Raw genomic sequence first — 25,846 nt, 5'->3', positions numbered from 1 at the left:
CTTTGAGCCCTTGACAAACAAAGAATTTTCACGCAAAATTTTAAAGACCAACCTGACCTGCTCCACATGCGAATCCCAATTATCAGAAAAAAACAAAATATCATCCAGATAAACAATCAAAAATTTATCCAGATACTTCCGGAAAATGTCATGCATAAAGGACTGAAAAACTGAAGGCGCATTGGAGAGCCCAAAAGGCATCACCAAGTACTCAAAATGACCTTCGGGCGTATTGAATGCGGTTTTCCATTCATCACCTTGCTTAATGCGCACAAGGTTGTACGCACCACGAAGGTCTATCTTGGTGAACCACTTGGCACCCTTAATCCGGGCAAACAAGTCAGACAACAGCGGTAAAGGATACTGAAATTTGACAGTGATCTTATTTAAAAGCCGATAATCAATACAAGGTCTCAAAGATCCGTCCTTTTTTGCCACAAAAAAGAATCCCGCACCAAGAGGGGAAGAAGACGGACGAATATGTCCTTTTTCCAGAGACTCCTTGATATATGAACGCATAGCGGTATGTTCAGGTACCGACAGATTAAACAGTCTTCCCTTAGGAAATTTACTGCCTGGGATCAAATCTATAGCACAGTCACAGTCCCTATGAGGAGGCAGTGCACTGGACTCAGACTCACTGAAGACATCCTGATAATCAGACAAATACTCCGGAACTTCCGAAGGCGTAGAAGAAGCAATAGACACAGGCAGGGAATCCTCATGAATACCACGACAGCCCCAACTTGAGACTGACATAGCCTTCCAGTCCAGGACTGGATTATGGGTCTGTAACCATGGCAGCCCTAAAACGACCAAATCATGCATTTTATGTAAAACCAGGAAACGTATCACCTCGCGGTGTTCAGGAGTCATGCACATGGTAACCTGAGTCCAATACTGCGGTTTATTTGCTGCCAATGGTGTAGCATCAATACCCCTAAGAGGAATAGGATTTTCTAATGGTTCAAGAGTAAATCCACAGCGCTTAGCAAATGAGAGATCCATGAAACTCAGGGCAGCACCTGAATCTACAAACGCCATGACAGGATAAGATGACAGTGAGCAAATCAAAGTTACAGACAGAATAAATTTAGGTTGCAAATTACCAACGGTGACAGGACTAACAACCTTAGCTATACGTTTAGAGCATGCTGAGATAACATGTGTAGAATCACCACAGTAGTAGCACAAGCCATTCCGGCGTCTATGAATTTTCCGCTCATTTCTAGTCAGGATTCTATCACATTGCATTAAATCAGGTGTCTGTTCAGACAACACCATGAGGGAATTTGCGGTTTTTCTATCACATTGCACCGAATTAGGTGTCTGTTCAGACAACACCATGAGAGAATTTGCGGTTTTGCGCTCCCGCAACCGCCGGTCAATTTGAATAGCCAGTGCCATAGTATCATTCAGACCTGTGGGAATGGGAAAACCCACCATAACATTCTTAATGGCTTCAGAAAGGCCATTTCTAAAATTAGCGGCCAGTGCACACTCGTTCCAATGTGTCAGCACGGACCATTTCCGAAATTTTTGGCAATACACTTCAGCCTCGTCCTGCCCCTGAGACATAGACAGCAAGGCCTTTTCTGCCTGAATCTCAAGATTGGGTTCCTCATAAAGTAAACCGAGCGCCAGAAAAAACGCATCAAGATCAGCCGATGCCGGATCTCCTGGCGCCAGCGAAAAAGCCCAATCCTGAGGGTCGCCCCGTAAGAACGAAATAACAATTTTTACTTGCTGAGCAGAATCTCCTGATGAACAGGGTCTCAGGGACAAAAACAATTTACAATTATTCACGAAATTCCTAAACTTAAACCTGTCTCCGGAAAACAGTTCAGGAATCGGTATTTTAGGTTCTGACCTAGGATTTCTGATAACATAGTCTTGTATGCCCTGCACACGAGTAGCCAGCTGGTCCACACTTGTAATCAAGGTCTGGACATTCATGTCTGCAGCAAGCATAGCCACTCTGAGGTAAAGGGGAAGGAGAAAAAAAAAAAAAAAAAAAAAACTCAGAATCTTCTTTCTTATAATCCCTCTTCTGCAATGCATTAAACATTTAATACTGGCCTGGCAAACTGTTATGACCCCAATGGCGAGGGTCTCAGAGGAACGTGGAAGTCTGCAGAATACAAAAATCCAGCTCATAGGGCAGTGGTAACTGGGTTGACCATATATCTGCTCCTAACGCCAACACTAGAAGTAGCCGGGGATCATTCCTACGTTGATTCTAGATGACACGCTCCAGCCGGAGAATCTAGCTACCCCTAGTAGAGGAAAACAAAAGACCTTTCTTGCCTCCAGAGAAGGGGACCCCAAAGCTGGATAGAAGCCCCCCACAAATAATAACGGTGAGGTAAGAGGAAATGACAAACACAGAAATGAACCAGGTTTTTAGCACAGAGAGGCCCGCTTACTGATAGCAGAATAAAGAAAGGTAACTTATATGGTCAACAAAAACCCTATCAAAATCCACACTGGAAATTCAAGAACCCCCGAACCGTCTAACGGTCCGGGGGGAGAACACCAGCCCCCTAGAGCTTCCAGCAAAGGTCAGGATATAGATTTGGAACAAGCTGGACAAAAATACAAAACAAAACAAATAGCAAAAAGCAAAAGGCAGACTTAGCTGATATAACTGGAACCAGGATCAGTAGACAAGAGCACAGCAGACTAGCTCTGATAACTACGTTGCCAGGCATTGAACTGAAGGTCCAGGGAGCTTAAATAGCAACACCCCTAACTAACGACCCAGGTGCGGATAAAAGGAATGACAGAAAAACCAGAGTCAAAAAACTAGTAACCACTAGAGGGAGCAAAAAGCAAATTCACAACACCAGGTCATCTGGCGTAGCACCCCATCACTCTCCTTCCTCCTGATGGTTGAGGCCTGGGTCTCCAACCTTACTATTCTTCTGCTAAACCCCAATCTTGCCCCTTCCCCACCCCATGAGGCATAAGACAGAAATGTAAGGGAATCACGACGCAAAGACAAACAAGAGTAACTGAAAACTACTATCATACAAAACACTCACCAAAAATAAGGAGGAGAAAAGGATAAGGGAGGAACAAGCAAGCTAAATAGGAATAAAAATAATGAGACAAACACGAAACTACTCCACACAAGACTCTCCAACTACTTTCAATTCCACTACACAGCTGTTACGCCGCTTCCTCATACTCACCTGTCCGGCAGGCGCGCTCCCGATGCTCCCTCCTGCTCCCTCCTGCTCCCTCCTTCTCTCTGTCTTCCAGCTTTTCCGGCGCTCGTCCATTCTGTGCTTCACGCATGCGCAGACGTGCTCCTTTCGTCGCTGGGGATTCTGGGAGGTCGTGACCTGGCGGCTCCGCCTCCAATATGGTGGCGCCCGTAGGGTACTTCTTCCCAGCACCTGCCCTGCTTAGACGCCTTTGTGTCTATTGCATTCGCTGGTTTGCCAGCATCCCCTTAGGTTCCTAGGCTCAGATCCACGTTATCTTTGCTGTGTCTCTCTTACTGTTTCTGTTTGCTGGGTCCTGCCAGTCCTGTGTTCCTGCCGTGTCCTGCCAGTCCTGTGTTCCTGCCGTACCCTGCCAGTCCTGTGTTCCTGCCGTACCCTGCCAGTCCGGTGTTCCTGCCATCTCCTGCCAGTCCTGTGCTCCTGCCGTCTCCTGCCAGTCCTGTGTTCCTGCCGTCTCCTGCCAGTCCTGTGTTCCTGCCGTATCCTGCCAGTCCTGTGTTCCTGCCGTGTCCTGCCAGTCCTGTGTTCCTGCCATCTCCTGCCAGTCCTGTGTTCCTGCCATGTCCTGCCAGTCCTGTGTTCCTGCCATCACCTGCCAGTCCTGCATTCCTGCCATCTCCTGCCAACTGTGCATTACTGCCACATCTTGTCAGTCCTGTGTTCCTGCCGTACCCTGCCAGTCCAGAGTCTCTGTTGTCTCCATCTGTCGAGTGTTAGCATCCCACCTGTCAGTACCCAGTCTTTGCTGCCTCCATCTGTCCAGTGCCTCCACCTTTCTAGTCACTTTACTAGTTCATCCTCCCTCCGTCTGCTGTTCTCTCTGTGTTCTAACTCCAGTCGTCCCTTTGGCTCCGGCAGTTGCGGCTTCACCCTCCTTGGGCCTGTCCCTAACTCTCCCTGTACAGGGGGTGGCATCATCTGGTCCACTCGTCCTTGGGTGCTCTGAAGCCATGACCCAGAGGGTCCACTTCCTTAGACCTGATAGTACGCAAAGGCCATGGATCCCGCTGGAGCTGCGGCCGCGCAGAAAGAGCTTCTTTTTCTGCAGGAGAACCAGTCTCGCATGATGTCTTTTATGAAGTCTATGGACTCCCTTCTCTCTGCCCTCCAGTCCTCTGACCCAGGGAATGCCTCTCAGCTGGCCGGTTTGCAACAAGAACTGGCACAGCAGCGCGACGTTCAGTCTCAAATTCTGGGGTATATGGCTTCAGTTGATAGTCGTCTGCTATCTCTTCAGTCCGCTACACCAGCTCTAGCTCCTCATCCCACTCCCCATTTGGCCAAACCCTCTCGCTTTAATGGAGATCCCAAACATTGTCGGGGATTTCTCAATCAGTGCCGTCTTCATTTTGAGCTCCTTCCCATGCAGTATCCTATGGATCGGGCCAAGGTGGCTTTCATTGTTTCTCATTGAGAGGGAGATGCTTTAGCATGGGTTAATCCTCTTTGGGAGCGGGATGATCCAGTGGTTCTTCAGCTCACTCCATTTTTAGAGACCTTTCAGCGGGTATTTGATTTACCAGGTCGCTTGGCCTCAACTACTGAGGTTTGTTTAATTTACTGCAGGGCTCTTTAATGGTAGGGCAATACGCTATCCAGTTTCGGACTTTATCTTCTGACTTGGGTTGGAATAATGAGGCATTAGTAGGGGCGTTCTGGCGGGGGATTTCTAGCCGTATTAAAGATGAATTGGCAGGTCGTGATACTCCAACTAATTTGGAGGATTTAATTGCATTAGCTACTCGCATAGACCTTCACTTTCAGGAGCGAGCTCGGGAGAAAAGATTTCCTTGTTCTTCTATGCCCTCTTGTGGACCTCCCAGTCCACGGCCCAGAGTCTCTGCTTCGGTTCCTGCTCCAGAACCGATGCAAGTGGATCGTATTAAACTCTCCGAACAACGTCGGAAGGAGAGACGCGCCCAGGGTCTCTGTTTTTACTGTGGAAGCTCCTCTCATCTTCTCAGAGCCTCCCAGAATGTCCAGAAAACTCCTCCACCTAGGTCAGGTAAGAGGAACCTCCCTAGGTGCATGTGAAACCTCTCTACCCCTCACTCTGCCAGTTTTGTTGCACGCTCGTGATAAGCGTATTTCTCTTGAGTAGGGTTGAGCGAAATGGGTCGGCCATTTTCAGAAGTCGCCGACTTTTGGCAAAGTCGGGTTTCATGAAACCCGACCCGACCCCTGTGTGGGGTCGGCCATGAGGTCGGCGATCTTCTGAATCTGGTATCGGAATTCCGATACCGAGTTCCGATATGTTTGCGATATCGGGAATCGGTATCGGAATCCATATTTAAGTGTTAAATAAAGAATCAAAATAAAAAATATTGATATACTCACCCTCGGACGCGCCCTGGTACTAACCGGCAGCCTTCCTTCCTAAGAATGAGCGCGTGAAGGACCTTAGATGACATCGCGGCTTGTCCATGTGACCGCTCGCGACCAATCACAAGCCGCGACGTCACCGCAGGTCATTCACGCGCTCATTCTTAGGAAGGAAGCCCAGGGCGCGTCCGAGGGTGAGTATATCAATATTTTTTATTTTGATTCTTTATTTTACACATTAATATGGATCCCAGGGCCTGAAGGAGAGTTTCCTCTCCTTCAGACCCTGGGATCCATAGTATCCCATTGCACTGCATTGGGTTTCGTGTTTCGGCCAACCCCGACCCCGACTTTTTTATAGGATCGGCCGATTTCACTCGACCCGACTTTTGAGAAAGTCGGGTCTCGTGAAACCCGACCCGATCCTATAAAAATAAAAGTCCCTCAACCCTACTCTTGAGGCCTATGTGGACTCCGGTGCAGCGGGAATTTTTTTTAGGTTGGAGGAGGTTATTAGGTTTTCTGTCTCTGTTAAGTTTTTAGAGAATCCTCTTTTCCTAGCTTCCGTAGACGGAAGACCTCTGCAAAAAACTGTGACTCAAGTCACTCAGGTAGTTGAGCTTCAAGTAGGGGCTCTTCATAGGGAGAGAATCTCGTTTTTTGTTTTAGCCAACATCTCTCATCCCATTCTTCTTGGTCTTCCGTGGTTACGGGTCCACAAACCCTTTTTAGGTTGGCATAGGGGCAACATTCTTCGCTGGGGGGATTCTTGTCAGACTCGTTGTCTGCTGCCAGTGTGTCCTGTTGGTGTTCCCTGTCCCATTCCCATTCCTCCCAGGTTGCCCTCTGTTTATGCCTCTTTTGCGGATGTTTTTGACAAAAAGGAGGCGTATACTCTTCCGCCACATCGTCCCTACGATTGTCCTGTTGACCTTGTACCTGGTGCCACTCCTCCTAGAGGAAGAATTTATCCCCTCTCACCGGCAGAAACTCAAGCTATGTTGGATTATATTCAAGATAACCTTTCCAAAGGTTTCATTTGAAAATCTTCGTCTCCAGCTGGGGCGGGTTTCTTTATTGTGAAAAAGAAGGATGGTACCCTTCGTCCGTGTATTGACTACAGAGGGTTAAATAACATCACTGTGAAGAATAAATACCCATTGCCTCTTATTTCTGAACTCTTTGACCACATGAGGGGTGCACCAATTTTTACCAAGCTAGACCTCCGAGGAGTCTACAACTTAATCCGTATTCGTGCGGGGGACGAGTGGAAAACTGCATTCAACACTCGGGACGGTCACTACGAGTATTTGGTAATGCCTTTTGGACTTTGTAATGCTCCTGCGGTGTTCCAAGAGTTCGTCAACAATATCTTTCGTGATTGCCTCTATACCAGTGTCATGGTATACTTGGATTACATCCTCATCTTTTCTCCAGATTTATCCACTCATCGGCGTGATGTTCGTCAAGTCCTTCTACGTTTAAGACAGAATCATCTCTTCGCGAAGATTGAGGAATGTGTCTTCGAACAGTCCTTGGTACCTTTCCTGGGTTATATTGTCTCTGATGATGGTCTAAAAATGGATCCTGAGAAAGTGTCGGCCGTTCTAAATTGGCCACGTCCTTCGGGAGAGAAGGCTATTCAGCGATTCCTTGGCTTCGCCAACTATTATAGACAATTTATCCCTCATTTCTCTTCTTTGACCAAACCAATCTCAGCTCTGATCCGCAAGGGGGCAAACTCTAATCTCTGGCCTTCAGAGGCCAAAGCTGCTTTCCAAACTCTAAAGCAAGAGTTTGCTTCAGCACCAGTGCTCCATCGGCCAGACTCCAACAAACCGTTTATCCTTGAAGTTGATGCATCCTCTATTGGAGCTGGAGCGGTCCTACTCCAGAGGTCTAACTCAGGTTGATTAGTCACCTGTGGGTTTTTCTCTAAAGCTTTCTCTCCTCCGGAGCGAAACTATTCCATAGGTGACAAGGAATTACTGGCCATAAAATTGGCCCTAGAGGAGTGGCGGTACCTCCTAGAAGGGGCTGTACATCCTTTCGTTATTTTTACAGATTACAAGAATCTGTCCTATGTCCAGTCCGTCCAGAGGCTTAACCCCCGACAAGCCAGATGGTCTTTGTTTTTTGGACGTTTCGACTTTGAGTTACATTTCCTACCCAGGAATAAGAACATTAAAGCTGATGCTCTGTCAAGATCTTTTCAATCTCAGGATGAAGAGGAGAGACCAGCGCATATTCTTGATCCTGCTAAGATTGTTTCACTGGCTCCTCTGAAGGTGATCACTACACCCCTGGAAAAGACCTTTGTATCCAATCGTGACAAACTGAAAGTTTTATGTTGGGGTCATTCTTCCCGGTTCACTGGTCATGTTGGGGGCAAGGAAACCCTCACCCTGATTTCTCGCCATTACTGGTGGCCTTCACTTCGCCAAGATGTCCTGGACTTCGTTGCCTCTTGTTCTTCATGTGCTAGAAACAAAGTTCCTCGACAGCTTCCTTCTGGACCTCTGCATCCACTTCTTGTACCTTCGGTTCCCTGGAGTCATATTGCAATGGATTTCATCACCGATTTGCCAAAATCTTCTAATTGCACTGTAATTTTGGTGGTGGTAGATAGATTTTCCAAAATGGCTCACTTCATCTCTCTACCTGGTTTACCTTCTGCTCCTGAGCTAGCAAAGGTCTTTCTTCATCAAGTATTTCGTCTTCATGGATTCCCTCAGCATATCGTGTCCGACCGTGGAGTTCAGTTTACCTCTCGTTTCTGGAGGGCTCTTTGTGGACTTATGAAGGTATCGTTAAATTTTTCTTCTGCATACCATCCCCAGTCTAAAGGACAAGTGGAGCGTGTGAATCAAATTCTCACATCTTATCTTCGCCATTTTACTAATGCTCATCATGATGACTGGGTGTCTCTTCTTCCTTGGGCTGAATTCGCTTATAATTACCATACTAGTGAATCTTCGTCTAAATCTCCTTTTTTTATTGTTTTTGGGCAACATCCCGGCATTCCTCTCCTTGTTTCCCCCACCTCAGGTGTACCGGCGGCGGATTCCTTGTCTGTGGAATTCTCCAAAATTTGGCAGGAGGCTAAGGAGGCGCTTCAGAGGGCGAGTTACAGAATGAAAAAGTATGCTGCTAAAAAGCATTTAGATGTTCCTCTGTATCGTCCGGGTGACAAGGTCTGGTTATCCTCTCGCTACATTAGACTCAAGATTCCCTCTCAAAAATTAGGTCCACGTTACATCGGTCCCTTTGAGGTTTCTAGCCAAATTAATGATGTAGCTTACAAGTTGAAGTTGCCCTCCTCATTACATATTCCTAACTCTTTTCATGTTTCACTCCTCAAACCCGCAATTTTTAATCATTTTCATTCTGCTCCGTCGCATTCTCATTTAAGCTAGGTTCACATTGCGTTCTTGGCGTCCGTTAGATGGACTACGTTACACTGCGGCATAATGCGGTGTAACGTAGTCCGTTAATGCCGCCATTGAATGCAATGTCTGACGCATCACTAGCGCACGCCCACAATGGGCGTGCACTAGCCATGTGCCGTCATTGAGTGACGGACCCTGAGACGCGGGCTGCAGCGTTTCCGGGTCCATCACTGCTAGCACAGATAGAGCTAGCAGATGCTCTATCTGCGCTAGCGCAATGTAACGTCGGCACTTGCGTAAACAGCAGCCCATTAGCGTATATGCTGAACTCTGTTTGCCGTGTCCTGCCAGTCCTGTGTTCCTGCTGTGTCCTGCCAGTCCTGTGATCCTGCCGTACCCTGCCAGTCCTGTATTCCTGCCGTATCCTGCCAGTCCTGTGTTCCTGCCGTGTCCTGCCATTCCTGTGTTCCTGCGTCTCCTGCCAGTCCTGTGTTCCTGCCGTGTCCTGCCAGTCCTGTGTTCCTGCCGTCACCTGCCAGTTCTGCATTCCTGCCATCTCCTGCCAATTGTGCGTTCCTGCCATATCTTGCCAGTCCTGTGTTCCTGCCGTACCCTGCCAGTCCAGAGTCTCCATTGTCTCCATCTGTCGAGTGTTAGCATCTCACCTGTCAGTACCCAGTCTTTGCTGCCTCCATCTGTCTAGTGCCTCCGCCTTTCTAGTCACTTCACTAGTTCCGTCCTCCCTCCCTCTGCCGTTCTCTCTGTGTTCTAACTCCAGTTGTCCCTTTGGCTCTGGCAGTTGCGGCTTCACCCTCCTTGGGCTTGTCCCTAACTCTCCCTGTACAGGGGGTGGCATCATCTGGTCCACTCGTCCTCGGGGGCTCTGAAGCCGTGACCCAGAGGGTCCAGTTCCTTAGACCTGATAACAGTTCAACACTTCCAGGAAGAAGGTTCTTTCACTGGCAAGAAAAAAAATGCCCAGAGCTAGTATATGTAGGAGAGGAAACTATATCAACAGTTGTAGCTGAGACCATGTATGTTCCCAGCCAGTATGGAAAGAGTCCTTAACCCTTTCAGCACTGATGGAAAGGAAATCCATTTAAAATAGGGCACAAATCACATCATCTCTAAAGAGATGTAAGGTGAGATATACAAAGGCCCATATATTTAGCCTCTTAATATCCATATACTTTGATACCTGGTATAATGCATTATGTTTGTATCGTCTTGTCCCCTCCTGGTGGTTATAAGGCCCTTTTGAACTGTGTGGGCCACCTTATATTGTTGTTGAAATGTAATAGTGTTAATTTTGTCCTGTACTTTTTAAGTATATGGCCATTCTTCACTTTTTAAGGAAGTAATTTTACTAGTTATATCATGCCTTACTTGTCATATCATATAACAATGGCTGCAGAGCTGAATAGAATGTTTTTGTTTTTTTAATTTCTCATCTCCACTATAACAAGAGATCATAGCATAGATTCACTGAAAACTTTTACTTTTGCATGATGTTGACCAAATACAAGCAAAAGACATCATGCAAGGAAAAAAAAGAAAATGCCACCAGAGAAGGTCATAATAGGCATTCTCTAGGTGATATGGAAAGACTGATGGGTCTGCCTAAGTCACACAAATTTTGCTGCCATCACCTACTGTGATTACAAGTGGAGAGGAAGGAAAGTAGTATATAGTCTGGGCTTCATAATAATGCCTTGACAGTTGTTACATATCCACAATGATGTATGTGACATGTTGCAGCTCTCATCTCACAGCACTAAGAGTGTGGGGGAGAAGGAGGAGATGAGAGCTGCAGTGTGTCACATACACTGATCTGGATCTCTGCCAGCTATAAGGGCATTATCCCCAATGCCTGTAATAAATATAGATAAGTGTTTCTCACAGTAGATGCTAGCAGTCCAATCTGCATGACCTAGTCAGGAGAGCAGGACTACAGTGATACCTGTAATAGATGCAAAAAGGTGTTTGTAATGACAAACAGCTCTACTCCCCCTTAGGTTATCAATGTAGCTGCTGACAGTGAGATCTTTGTGACTTGGTGGGAGAGCAATGGTGTGTGTATTTCCAGAACACACAGAGAAAGTAGAAACAGAAGAGAGGTAGATTTAGGCCTTCTCTGCCTGTGTGTTCTGTCTTTTTTCTCTCCTGTATGATGCCCCCTACTTATAATTGGTCAAAAGTCATGCAGGGGAAAAAGTATACACCCACATTGAGGAATCTCTGCTAATGCCCTCTCGAAGATAGTGTAAATTTGCATAATAGGCGCCATAAACTTTAGTAGCTAATATCTCAACAATGGAGGTGAGAAAAAAATAAATAAAATTTATTAGTCCTGCAGCCACAGTTCCATGATGTGGCCAATTTAACAAGCTGTAACAGATGAAAGGTTTTCTTTACATGTGGTGTTGGTGTTTTGGCCTTCCCACCGTTACAGATTTTGCATTGGTACCCAGAAACCTCAAGTTATGATTCTGTCTGGGAGGACACACAGTGCAGTTAAGAAACTTCAAAGTAGGTAATGCTCAAACCAAATGATCTTAACTGCCTTACAGCTCAGATCACGCTGTGTGAATGTACCGTAATCATCGGTGGAATTGTTCTTGTTATTACTACCGTGTTCCTGGTGCGTTAAGATGTAACTATAAACCACAGATACGCATGGCTGAGAATTATTGTATTGGGATCTTTAAAAGAGCTGATATTAAAAAGACATCTTGCTGGCTTTAAAATGTATCTACCTGATTTGATTATCCATTTTAAACAAACAAGAACAAAATAAGGATTCTTATAACACAAGTGTGCTCTAATTGCAGGCTTTTAACAGCACCCTACTGAGAACGCAGTTCTGATTTGAAACGTTGATAGTCAAGGAAAGCTTAGCGTGACCACAGGTAAATCCTAATAACTCAAAGTTTTCTCTTAAAATGGAATTATTCTGTACAGCTGGATAGATTAGTAAGAAACAGCAGGCAAGAAGAAATAGATTTTTTTCTAGCTAAATTAAACTTTCAGATTAAAGGATTTGCCCCAAAATATTCTCAGCAAAGGTGAGGCCAGCACTTAAGGGTATTGAAGGTATTATGTGCGTCTGGAGATCTGCTGGGGAGGAATACAAAAAACAGGAACATTTTATTGATTAAAAGTCCTCAGATTAATGCTGGGTGCAGCTGTCGAGCAGGCGGATTTAACAGGGAAGAAGATTCAGGTATTTGAAAGCATTATAATAATAGCATTGCTTTTACTAGTCCTTATATTTAATATTCAGGAAGACTCTGGCAGAGCAGCACTGATTTGATTGGCAAAGTATAAACATATGTGATTTCACCAAGACTTTATGGGTCTGACCTTATGGTTTTTATGAAGATAAAGGTCAATTCAGGTTCAATATTGGTATATAGTACATGTAAAAGATAAGAAAATGCTATTTCAGAACTATGTATTTCAGTGCAAGTTATTTAAGCTACAATATGTGTAGGGTTGAGCATAAGCTACAGTATGTGTAGGGTTTACAGGAAGATCAGTTCCAGTAAAATGAGTTATTTCATAAGAAAAATCCCAATGGGATCTAGACAAATAGGATTCCAGTTCACCGGTCTCGCAGAATAATCCTTGTACAGGAGCATGGGCACATGAGCATGTTGGATAACAACGTAGAACAAGATATCCAACACTCTGTAGGTGGCCTAAAGATATGAACAAAGGACAAAGCATCTATTTGGCAAAAGCAACCATTTCGATCAAATAGTCTTAGTCTTGAAATGCCAGAATTATAGAAAAAAGACATGAGTCACACATGCAACAATCGTACACTGATTTAATTCTACCAGGCAAAAATTAACAAAACTGAACATGAGGTTCTTAGTGTAACATTCTGATCAGACTGTATGACGCTCAATACTACATCACGGAAAACCTCTCAGTGGGTCCCTAACTTTTTATGGTCTTACTAATGTGGCCTTGCACCAACCACAGCCACGGAGCAAGTGCGCAAGCAGGGTGGGCGACCTGGGGCCTTACAACACCCATGCTGCAAGGCTGATTTCCCCCAGGCCACTCCATCCCACAGACACATCACTAAAGCAACAATTGCCATCACACAGCACCAACACCAAGTGAATGGAGCAAAAAACCTAACTTCCACAAGCACTCAGACCGTGAATAGAAAGCATAAATAGGTGCAACCCCTCTTGCAGTCTCCTGCTACTTAAAAATGCTTAGGCCAAATTGGAGCAGTGCTAGTCCAAGTAATGCTTTCTCTACAGCTGTTGATATCTTTTCTACACAATTAGATCTAGTTTCAGAGACTTTTGGCAAACACTTTTTAATGCATGGTTATATTTTGCTTTGTAATACATGCTTTCCTACAGAGTGGGCATTCAAACCAATGGCACTGCTAGAAAGAGAGCTCCTTTTTTTTAAGTGGTTATCCCAACTCGGCAAGTAATCCTTTATCCATGTGATAGGCGATAACTTGCCTATTGCAGTGGTTTGACCCACAGTGCTCTAGAACAGGATGCAGAAATGATCCATTAAAGTGAAGCAGTGGCTGTGAATGCTCAGCAATGCTTCATTCAATGTCTGTGGGCCTCCAAGGTATAGATGAGCCTTTTCTCAGAATCAATCTGAGTCCCAGAATGTGGACCCCATGAAATTGGCAAATTATCACCTATATTGTGAATAAGTACTACCTTGCCCAGATGGGAATAAACATCTATTTGCTTTTTGCTCTGCCTGAAATAAGGGGGTCCTAAGTACGGATCATCTAACTTTATAATGTCTATATTTCTACTTCTACTCCTTGGAAACTGGCTATTGCTTATTCCTAGTTTGCTGAGAAGTATGATCTAAGGGCCAAGGCTTACACAGAATTTGAGCTCCCATAATGTTCTGCTGTCTCATAATAGGAGAGAAGTAGAATATATTTTAATAACAAATCCCTTTTTATTGGATTTTTACATGAACATTCAGCAATAAGTGGAATTATAATGCAAGTTATATTTAACATACCGTAATCGAATGTGAACAAGTTTCATGATAGAGAAAAATAAACAAGAACTGTGAACATATACTGAGAGTAAATATTCATTTTGAAGACTGGCATCAATTATATTCAAAGGAAACTCACAGAAAAAGATCTTAGATTAAATGCAAGGCTCTGTTAATTGTATAGTATAAGAAAAAAATAAAAAAGCAGCACTAATCCCAAAGTTCTTGGATCCATACACCATTACAAAAAGTATCCAAAAGGGCAGCCGTGGGCAGGGTTTGCACAGATTAGGAGCATCACTTGCAGAAAGATGCTACTGCTCATGAATCACCACCAGCACCATTTTGTTGGAGCTTGGCTCCAGCAAGATGGCGGTGGCACATTTGCAGTAACATCTATTGGTAAGCGACAGATGCTACTGTGCAGGCGCCGAAAACATTTTGCTGAAGGTAAAAACATTTATAAAGGCCGCAATATTAACTGCAATATTAAAAATAGGAGGCAAAATACTTTAGGATCAGTAACCTGTAGGCCAGAGTGCATCAAATAAAGACCCGCTCACAGGCCCACCTGGAAGCATGAAATCTCATTAACTGAAAACTAAAAGCAAAGTTGAAACAACAACTATAAGACAGATTTCTTCAACCCAGGTATAATTTTAATCGGTGTAACTGCATCAACCTGACAGGCTCTGTAGTTTAGCAAAACATAAGACCCCACCTAGAATTAAATAGCGGGCCCAAGGAAGAGAACCAAAATATATTTAAAATATCTTACTTTATTGATAGTTAATAAAAGATAAAAGACATAGTACATAAAATACAAGAAATACCCTGAGGGAGACCCAGAAACAAACTCAAAACCATTTATTACATAAATATGTGGCTAGTTCCCCGCAGAGAAAAAACTTGTCAAAACCTGGTGCTTGAATAAAGTATGACCATATGCTGCTATAAGCTTGTTAAGAGACACACTGGGTACACTGAATAAATATTAAGTATCTGACAGTGCACAAAACAGCATCCATAAACAATTATCCTTCATCAGTGTAAACCCCTGCATAAAGGTACTGCAAATCCAGGTATAATAATATTACCTTATAGCTGGAAACCACAGGTATATTAAACGGTAAATAACATGATAAAGGGTGGTTAGGTGGTCCCCTCCACCCCAACGCGTGTTTCGCCCTTAGCTTCTTCCGGCCCCTGGTTTGATTTCACAGAAGTTTGATTTACTTGGAGTTATATTCTTTTGTTTAAGTGTTCCCTTTATTTTTTGAGCAGTGTATATTGGCCATCCTTTTCTATATTAAATGGTACCCTGAAGTGGTTCCCCTAAGAAACTCCTCTGGGAAATGTATAGTCCATGAGTTCTTCCACGATTTTTTCCTGACAGGTTTACCGAGAGAGATCCTGACTGAACAAGGAACACTCTTTATGAGAAGTTCCATCCCGGCAACCGAGTCATGTTACTAATTCCCGCTGCTAAAAATAACTTTTTTCTAGGATCAGTGACAAGGTCCTTTTGAGGTGGTGGAAAAACTTAAAGAAGTGAAATACAAGATTCACCAACTGGGAATACGTAAGCCATATCAGGTCTAGCACGTCAATCTCATCAAGCCATGGCAAGACAGAGAGTCCATTGAAACTCCATGCTTGCTGCTCAAGCCAGAAGCAAATGTTGAAGGAGCTGCAATTGTGGAGACCTGTTGAAGGCCGAAAAACAGCGGTGTTGAGAATTGCTGCAGCAGAACAGGTACCTGTTGTCAAATTTGACAAGGTGTACAAAGGTCATAGAACATGAAGTCCTGATGTAACACCATGTGCAGGTGAACTTGAAGCCCTATCAAATTCCCGTGGCTCCATGAGAGCTGATGTCCAAGGAAGAAAGTTATATGTTGAAACATGGAGTCATTGATGAATCTAAGAGCGGATGGTCTAGTCCCATATTCCTGGTTCCAAAACCCAATGGCGAATGGCGATTCTATAAAGATTATAGGCAGCTGATTGAAGTCTCCAAGTTTGACGCATATCCAATGCCGCATGTTGATGATCTGATTGAGAGACTTGGGCCAGCAAGGTACATAACCACCTTGGATTTAACAAAGGGATATTGGCAAATCCTCATGTCATAAGAAGCCAAGGAGAAGATGGCTTTTTCTACTCTTGATGGATGCTTCCAATATGTCTGGATGCCGTTTGGACTACAGGGAGCCCCGCCCACCTTCTAGAGTGCCATGGACTGGATCGTCGCACCTCATAATTACGCATTTCTGAACAATATTGTAATCTTCATGCCGGATAGGGGAAGTCATCTGCAAAAGTTCCAGGTGGTTTTTGATGCACTTAGGAAGGTGGGGTTCTCGATAAGTCCAAAAAAGTCCAAGTCCAAAACCTACATAGTAGGTAGAGGCAAGATCAAACCCCAGATCAGTAAAGTGGATGCTATCCAAAACTGGTTGAGACCACTCTCAAAGATGCAAGTTAGAACCTTGCTAGGAATCTTGGGGTACTACAGGAGATTCATCCCAAACTTTGCCATGATGAACTCACCCCTGATTGACTTCCTTAAATGGATGGAATCAGCTATGGTCAAATTGACTGTGGAGGAGGAGACAGCCTTTCAAGAAATAAAGGTAACTCTGTGTGAACAGCCAGTCCTGGTTGTTTCCGACCTTAACAAGGAATTTTTACTCCAGACAGACACCTCAGAAGTCTCTTTAGGAGCAGTCCTTTCTGAGGAGCACCCTGTTCTCTACCTGAGTAGGAAACTGTTGGCATGTAAGAAGAATTTTTCCATCATGTAAAAGGAATGTTTTGCCATAAAGTGGACAGTAGACATAATATGGTACTATCTATAAGGGAAAAAATGTAAATTAGTATCAGACCATGCCAAGCTCAGGTGGATAAGCTAAAAAAATGCTCCAGTTTACTACTGTTTTCTAGCCCTGCAGGATTTCAGCTTCCATGTTGAACATAGAGCCAGGAAGCTACATGGTAATGCCGATGCCCTCTCAACAATCTTGTGTCTGGTAGTAGAAGGTGCCAAGCTCCACGGCTTTAGACAAAGGACATGTATGTAAGGTGGCTAACAGACACATAGTTAATGGGATGTATGTTTTACAGAGGTGGTTGTCATCTGTGATGTAATCCTGGTGCACATAGTATTAAGAGACTTGTTTGGTGCATCTGGGCTAGGTTTAACAGGCAGCGTGAGAGATAAGCAAACCTGGATTTCCACATACCGCATCTCTGGGAGTGGTTCACATGCTAAAATGGAGTCTGTTTGCTTGACACATGGTCTGTGTGTAAGGAGGAAGAAGGTCTCCTGTGTGTTATCTCCAGACTGAGCAGGTATCTTGGATGCTATCCAGCCAGAGTGTATAGGACTGGCTCTAAAGAGACTTTGTCAAGAAGTGTGTAGTTTGTTTTTCCGGCACTGAAAGTAATTTAGTTATTTTTTTTTGCTTGTGGCTGGTTTATAAAGCACCAATAAACAAGCATGGACATTTAAATGGAAACTCTTCCTGTGTTTCTTCACAACGCACCCAAGTGAGTAGCAATCCCACAATATACTGTATAGGATGCCAACACAGTATGGGTTAGAAGGACTATTCATTAATTGAGAGAGAGTAGATTAACTTAATCACGATGGGCACAAAAATTACAAAGTAAAAATACAAGATCACTAATAATAAGATGTATTACATGGCTACTTAAGATATGGTAGAATCTTGAAATTCTCCAGGTTTGACAACTTTTCCCCAAAATCTATTTACTGTGAATCGCCATTAGTACTGAGTATTTAGTTGGCCAGATAATGTGTGTAGCACGCTAAGTTCTTCATGGGTTAAAATGAACCCTTTTCATGCTCTTTAATGCAACACAGCTTTAGAAATGTGAAAGTGACCTCATTATATAAATGAATGGTAACCTGTTGTAACTAACAGCATGATAATAAGAAATACTGTAGGAGAGAAAAAAAGTGCAAATAGGGTCTTATCCGGTAAAGATAGTAAGGCATGCAATTAAATTGCACTCACCTGACGTATCTTTACGTTAGAGGGTGGAAATTCATCAGAGTTGACAGCTGCTGCAGATCCACTGGTCAAAGGATAAAATGACCAAAGAACGTGGTATCAAACTGAAAAAAATTCATGGATATCACCTGCGCTGCTGTGCAGATCATGATCCACACGGTTGTAAGAAAAAATTGATGGTTTATACACTCAAAGCGTTTCAAAATCATTATAACTTCTTCTTCAGGAGAGTCACATCTCCTGAAGAAAAAGTCCTAATGACTTCGAAACGCGTTGAGTGAATAAATAATCAATTATTTCTTACAACCATGTGGATCGAGATTTGTACAGCAGCGCAGGTGATATCCATGAATTTCTCCAGTTTTAACTTACAGCATGTATAACATGCAGCAGCAACAGACATTTTGGACTTTTTTAGTTATAAAAACTGTCCAAAAATGATTACGGTACTTTTTGGGGGCAAATGTCTGCCTTGCAGGTGTTTATTCACAGATGGTTCACAATAAAGAAGCTGTGGTTTTTCACAACGAGTGATGAACAAAATATTATTTTTTTGTGAGTATCAGGTTGTTTGTTGATTGTGAAATGAAAATGAAAAGCAAAAGCTTTCTCAGAATGCTTCAAAAACGTATCCCTGGTTTGGAATCACCAGTCATACATTTGCTCTTTAGATATAGAAGAACTATGGGATTTTCTTAGCAAGCAGTACAAAAAGTATCCCTACTTTTGGATCCACCAGACTTTTGCTAATTGCAAAATGAAGAAGCAATGGCTCTCAAGTAGTGTTGAGCATTCCGATACCGCAAGTATCGGGTATCGGCCGATATTTGCTGTATCGGAATTCCGATACCGAGATCCGATATTTTTGTGGTATCGGGTATCGGTATCGAAACAACATTAATGTGTAAAATAAAGAATTAAAATAAAAAATATTGCTATACTCACCTCTCCGACGCAGCCTGGACCTCACCGAGGGAACCGGCAGCGTTGTTTGCTTAAAATTCGCGCGTTTCCTTCCTTACGTGAAGTCCCGGCTTCTGAATGGTCGCGTGCCGCCCATGTGGCCGCGACGCGACCAATCACAGCAAGCCGTGACGTAATTTCAGGTCCTTCAGGATTTTAAAATTACGTTCCGGCTTTGTGATTGGTCGCGTCGCGGTCACATGGGCGACGCGACCAATCACAAGCCGTGACGTCACGGGAGGCTGGACACGCGCGCATTTTAAAATGCGCGCGTGTCCTGCCTCCCGTGACGTCACGGCTTGTGATTGGTCGCGTCGCCCATGTGACCGCGACGCGACCAATCACAAAGCCGGAACGTAATTTTAAAATCCTGAAGGACCTGAAATTACGTCACGGCTTGCTGTGATTGGTCGCGTCGCGGCCACATGGGCGGCACGCGACCAATCACAAGCCGGGACTTCACGTAAGGAAGGAAACGCGTGAATTTTAAGCAAACAACGCTGCCGGTTCCCTCGGTGAGGTCCAGGCTGCGTCGGAGAGGTGAGTATAGCAATATTTTTTATTTTAATTCTTTCTTTTACACATTAATATGGATCCCAGGGCCTGAAGGAGAGTTTCCTCTCCTTCAGACCCTGGGAACCATCAGGAATACCGTCCGATACTTGAGTCCCATTGACTTGTATTGATATCGGGTATCGGTATCGGATTGGATCTGATACTTTGCCGGTATCGGCCGATACTTTCCGATACCGATACTTTCAAGTATCGGACGGTATCGCTCAACACTACTCTCAAGTCTTTATTTAAGTAGCAGAAACTAGTCAAGAAAACGTTTCTCAAAAAGGAAAGAAAAAATATCCTTTTTTGGGATCCACAATAGGCTTGCTATTGACAAAATGAATTAATAACAATGGCATTTTATCAAGTCACCCCAAAAGTATCCCTTTATTTAGGGAGGAGGAACAGGTTAGCTGTTCTTAAAGGAAGACACAATGACTTGTCAACAATAGTGTTGAGTCACCCCCTAGTGTTTGAGTTCGGTTCGGTTTGTCGAATTGGGGCGTGTTTGACGAATGTTCGTTGAACGTTCGACGAACACCGTCGAACCGCATTGAAACCAATGGCAGGCAAACACAATTACATAGAAAGCACATAGAAAACACCTTAAAAGGTGCCCAAAAGCTGACAAACTGCTCAGAAGACACAACAAACACATGGAAAAGTCACAAGTACATATAGTTATGTGAAAATAAAAGAGGTGGAGGAGAAAAGGAGGAGGAGACACAGATATAGGCATGTCATGCCATTCTAAAATCAAGAAAGGCTGGAGTAACAATCTAAAATCAGATTACCAACACCCAGACATCGTGACAAAAAAATTAAAAAATAAATATCTTTAGGTAGAATGGCGGGTCCATTCAGAACACTTTCCTTAGAAGACTGTTGTGAATTCCGTTCTTGGGCTCCATCCTGTGGTTATGAATGGTATTTTTGGGAGTTCTGCTCTTGGGCCCTCTCTGGTGGTTTCAAGTGGAACTTAGCAGCTGCTTTCACTAATCGGTTCCCTGGCCTTGTTATTTAACTGGGCTCTAGTCTGTAGTCAATGCCAGCTGTCAATGTTTTCCTGTTGGATTCTGTCCTCTCCTGGAAGTTCTCTGTTGGCCAGTCCATTTCAGCTTAAGATAAGTTCTGTTAGTTCTTGGGTGTTTCCCTGCTTTTGACCTTCTGTTCAAGTTTAAGTTTTGTCTCTTTTGTCCAGCTTGTCATTATGAAATATTCAGGCTAGTTGGAAGCTCTGGGGTAGCAGATTTGCTCCTCCACACCGTGAGTCGGTGTGGAGGTTATTTTTGTAAACTCTGCGTGGATATTTAGTTTTTTATACTGACCGCACAGTATCCTTTTCTATCTCTGTCTATTTAGATAGTATTGGCCTCCTTTGCTAAAATCTAGTTTCATTTCGGAGTTTGTCATTTCCCTCTCCACTCACCGTCAATATTTGTGGGGGGCTATCTTTCCTTTTGGGGGTTTCTCTGAGGCGAGATACTTTTCCGTTTCCATCTTCAGGGGTAGTTAGTTCTTAGGCTGTGATGAGGCATCTAGGCAGAGATAGGAACGTCCCACAGCTATTTCTAGTGTTGGTGTTAGGAGTAGGGATTGCGGTCAGTAAAGCTACCACCTCCTCAGAGCTTGTACATTATTTGTTTTACCCACCAGGTCATTTCAGTGCTGCTCCGTAATCACCAGGTCATAACAGTGATTGCTGTCGGTGGAGCTGCCACCTCCTCTGAGCTTGTCCATGATTGGTTTTACCCACCAGGTCATCTCGGTGCTACTCCGTAATCACCAGGTCATAACAGTACAGCTGGCCCACAATGTGTTAAATGCATCTCAAAAGAGGGAAAATAAAGTTCTGAGTCATTGTTTTTTTTTTTCTTGTTGCTTGTTTTGTCCTTTTTTTCCCCTTGATCTTTGGATGGTTCAGGAGCTTGGTGCTGATATGGAGGTTCAGGGTCTGTCTGCGCGTGTTGATCATCTCGCTGCAAGCGTACAGAGTATCCAAGATTATGTTATTCAAACTCCTGTTTCTGAGCCTAGAATTCCTATCCCTGATTTGTTTTCTGGGGATAGATCTAAGTTTTTGAACTTTAAAAATAATTGCAGATTGTTTTTTGCTCTGAGACCCCGTTCCTCTGGTGACCCCATTCAGCAGGTGAAGATTGTCATTTCTCTGCTACGTGGCGACCCGCAGGACTGGGCATTCTCCCTTGAGCCGGGGAATCCTGCATTGCTCAATGTAGATTCATTTTTTCAAGCACTTGGACTGCTTTATGACGAACCTAATTCTGTGGATCAGGCAGAAAAAATCTTGATGGTTCTGTGTCAGGGTCAGGAAGTAGCAGAAATATATTGTCAGAAATTTAGAAAGTGGTCTGTGCTTACAAAATGGAATGAGGATGCCCTGGCAGCTATTTTCAGAAAGGGTCATTCTGAAGCCCTTAAAGATGTTATGGTGGGGTTTCCCACTCCTGCTGGTTTGAACGAATCAATGTCTCTGGCCATTCAGATTGATCGGCACCTACGTGAACGTAAGGTGGTGCACCATATGGCGGTGTCCTCTGGGCAGAGTTCTGAGCCTATGCAATGTGATAGGATTTTGACGAGAGCAGAACGGCAGGAGTTCAGACGTCAGAATGGGCTGTGTTTTTACTGTGGTGACGCTACTCATGCTATCTCTGACTGCCCGAAGCATACTAAGAGGGTTGCTAGGTCGGTTACCATCAGTACTGTACAGCCTAAATTTCTCTTGTCTATTACCCTGATTTGCTCATTGTCGTCCTTTTCTGTAATGGCATTTGTGGATTCTGGTGCTGCCCTGAACTTAGTGGACCTAGAATTTGCCAAGCGCTGTGGTTTTTCCTTGGAGCCTTTGCAGAGCCCTATTCCCTTGAGGGGGATTGATGCTACGCCATTGGCCAAGAATAAACCTCAGTACTGGACACAGTTAACCATGAACATGGCTCCAGCAAATCAGGAAAATATTTGCTTTTTGGTGTTGCATAATTTGCATGATGTGGTTGTGCTGGGGTTTCCATGGTTACAGGTACATAATCCAGTGCTGGATTGGAAATCTATGTCTGTGACTAGTTGGGGTTGTCAGGGGATACATAGTGACATTCCTCTGATGTCAATTTCCTCGTCCCCTTCTTCTGAAGTTCCTGAGTTTTTGTCGGATTTCCAGGATATATTTGAGGAGCCCAAATCCAGTCCCCTGCCTCCTCATAGGGACTGTGATTGCGCTATTAATTTGATTCCTGGCTGTAAGTTCCCTAAGGGCCGACTTTTCAATCTGTCTGTGCCAGAGCATTCCGCTATGCGGAGTTATGTAAAGGAGTCCTTGGAGAAGGGGCATATTTGCCTGTTTTCGTCACCGTTGGGAGCGGGGTTCTTTTTTGTTGCCAAGAAGGATGGCTCCTTGAGGCCCTGTATAGATTATCGCCTTCTCAATAAGATCACTGTTAAATTCCAGTACCCTTTGCCTTTGCTCTCTGATTTGTTTGCTCGGATTAAAGGGGCTAGCTGGTTTACCAAGATTGACCTTCGAGGGGCGTATAATCTTGTCCGCATCAAACAGGGTGATGAATGGAAAACAGCATTTAATACGCCCGAAGGCCATTTTGAATATCTTGTGATGCCTTTCGGGCTCTCTAATGCTCCATCTGTGTTTCAGTCCTCTATGCATGATATTTTCCGGGAATATCTGGATAAATTCATGATTGTATATTTGGATGATATTTTGTTTTTTCCGATGATTGGGAGTCTCATGTGAAGCAGGTCAGGATGGTATTTCAGATTCTTCGTGCTAATGCACTGTTTGTGAAGGGGTCTAAGTGCCTTTTTGGAGTTCAGAAGGTTTCTTTTCTGGGGTTCATTTTTTCTCCCTCGGCTATTGAGATGGACCCTGTTAAGGTCCAGGCTATTTATGATTGGACTCGACCCACATCTGTGAAGAGCCTTCAGAAATTTTTGGGCTTTGCTAATTTTTATCGCCGCTTCATTGCTAATTTTTCTACTGTGGTTAAACCTCTGACCGATTTGACCAAGAAAGGTGCTCATGTGGTGAATTGGTCCTCTGCGGCTGTGGAGGCCTTTCAGGAGCTTAAGCGTCGTTTTACTTCTGCCCCTGTGTTGCGTCAGCCAGATGTTTCTCTCCCTTTTCAGGTTGAGGTTGACGCTTCTGAGATTGGGGCAGGAGCTGTTCTGTCTCAGAGAAGTTCTGATGGCTCTGTGTTGAAACCGTGTGCTTTCTTCTCCAGAAAGTTTTCTCCTGCTGAGCGTAATTATGATGTCGGCAATGGGGAGCTGTAGGCTATGAAGTGGGCATTTGAGGAGTGGCGACATTGGCTTGAGGGAGCTAAGCATCGTGTTGTGGTCTTGACCGATCATAAGAATCTGATTTACCTTGAGTCTGCCAAGCGGTTGAATCCTAGACAGGCTCGGTGGTCTTTGTTTTTCTCCCGTTTTGATTTTGTGGTCTCGTATCTTCTGGGATCTAAGAATGTGAAGGCTGATGCCCTGTCTAGGAGTTTTTTGCCTGATTCTACGGGAGTCCTTGAGCCGGCTGGTATTCTCAAGGAGGGGGTGATTCTTTCTGCTATCTCCCCTGATTTGCGGCGGGTGCTTCAGGAGTTTCAGGCTGATAGACCCGACCGCTGTCCTGTGGGGAAATTGTTTGTTCCTGATAGATGGACTAGTAAGGTGATTTCTGAGATTCATTGTTCTGTATTGGCTGGTCATCCTGGGATCCTTGGTACCAGAGATTTGGTTGCCAGGTCCTTTTGGTGGCCTTCTTTGTCACGGGATGTGCATTCCTTTGTGCAGTCCTGTGGGACCTGTGCCTGGGCTAAGCCCTGCTGTTCTCGTGCTAGTGGGTTGCTTTTGCCTTTGCCTATCCCTGAGAGGCCCTGGACGCATATTTCCATGGATTTTATTTCTGATCTTCCTGTTTCTCAGAAGATGTCTGTCATCTGGGTGGTTTGTGACCGGTTTTCTAAAATGGTCCACTTGGTACCTTTGCCTAAGTTGCCTTCCTCCTCTGATTTGGTTCCTTTATTTTTTCAGCATGTGGTTCGTTTGCATGGTATTCCGGAGAATATTGTGTCTGACAGAGGTACCCAGTTTGTTTCTAGGTTTTGGCCGTCCTTTTGTGTTAGAATGGGCATTAATTTGTCTTTTTCTTCGGCATTTCACCCTCAGACAAATGGACAGACGGAGCAAAGCAATCAGACCTTGGAAACCTATTTGAGATGCTTTGTGTCTGCTGATCAGGATGATTGGGTTACCTTCTTGCCGTTGGCCGAGTTTGCCCTTAATAATCAGGCTAGTTCGGCTACTTTGGTTTCGCCTTTTTTTGTAACTTCGGTTTTCATCCTCGTTTTTCTTCAGGGCAGGTTGAGCCTTCGGACTGTCCTGGGGTAGATTCTGTGGTGGACAGGTTGCAGCGGATTTGGACTCATGTGGTGGACAATTTCATTGTCTCAGGAAAAGGCTCAACATTTTGCTAACCGCCGTCGGTGCGTTGGTTCCCGGTTTCGGGTTGGGGATTTGGTCTGGTTGTCTTCTCGTCATGTTCCTATGAAGGTCGCTTCCCCTAAGTTCAAGCCTCATTTTATTGGTCCTTATAGGATTTAGGAAATTATCAATCCTGTGTCTTTTCGTTTGGCCCTTCCAGCTTCTTTTTCCTGACCCTCCTGCTCCGGTGTTGGTTGAGGGGGAGTTGGAATATGTGGTGGAGAAGATTTTGGATTCTCGTCTTTCGAGGCGGAAACTTCAGTATCTGGTCAAGTGGAAGGGTTATGGCCAGGAGGATAATTCTTGGGTTTTTGCCTCCGATGTCCATGCTGCCGATTTGGTACATGCTTTTCATTTGGCTCGTCCCGATCGGCCTGGGGGCTCTGGTAAGGGTTCGGTGACCCCTCCTCAAGGGGGGGGTACTGTTGTGAATTCCGTTCTTGGGCTCCATCCTGTGGTTATGTATGGTATTTTTGGGAGTTCTGCTCTTGGGCTCCCTCTGGTGGTTTCAAGTGGAACATAGCAGCTGCTTTCACTAATCGGTTCCCTGGCCTTGTTATTTAACTGGGCTCTAATCTGTAGTCGATGCCAGCTGTCAATGTTTTCCTGTTGGATTCTGTCCTCTCCTGGAAGTTCTCTGTTGGCCAGTCCATTTCAGCTTAAGATAAGTTCTGTTAGTTCTTGGGTGTTTCCCTGCTTTTGACCTTCTGTTCAAGTTTAAGTTTTGTCTCTTTTGTCCAGCTTGTCATTATGAAATATTCAGGCTAGTTGGAAGCTCTGGGGTAGCAGATTTGCTCCTCCACACCGTGAGTCGGTGTGGAGGTTATTT

This window comes from Ranitomeya variabilis, chromosome 8 (genome assembly GCF_051348905.1).
Source record: "Ranitomeya variabilis isolate aRanVar5 chromosome 8, aRanVar5.hap1, whole genome shotgun sequence".
In the NCBI taxonomy this organism is placed as follows: Eukaryota; Metazoa; Chordata; class Amphibia; order Anura; family Dendrobatidae; genus Ranitomeya; species Ranitomeya variabilis.
The sequence above is the reverse complement of the archived record's forward strand: the minus strand, read 5'-3'. Positions refer to the sequence as shown.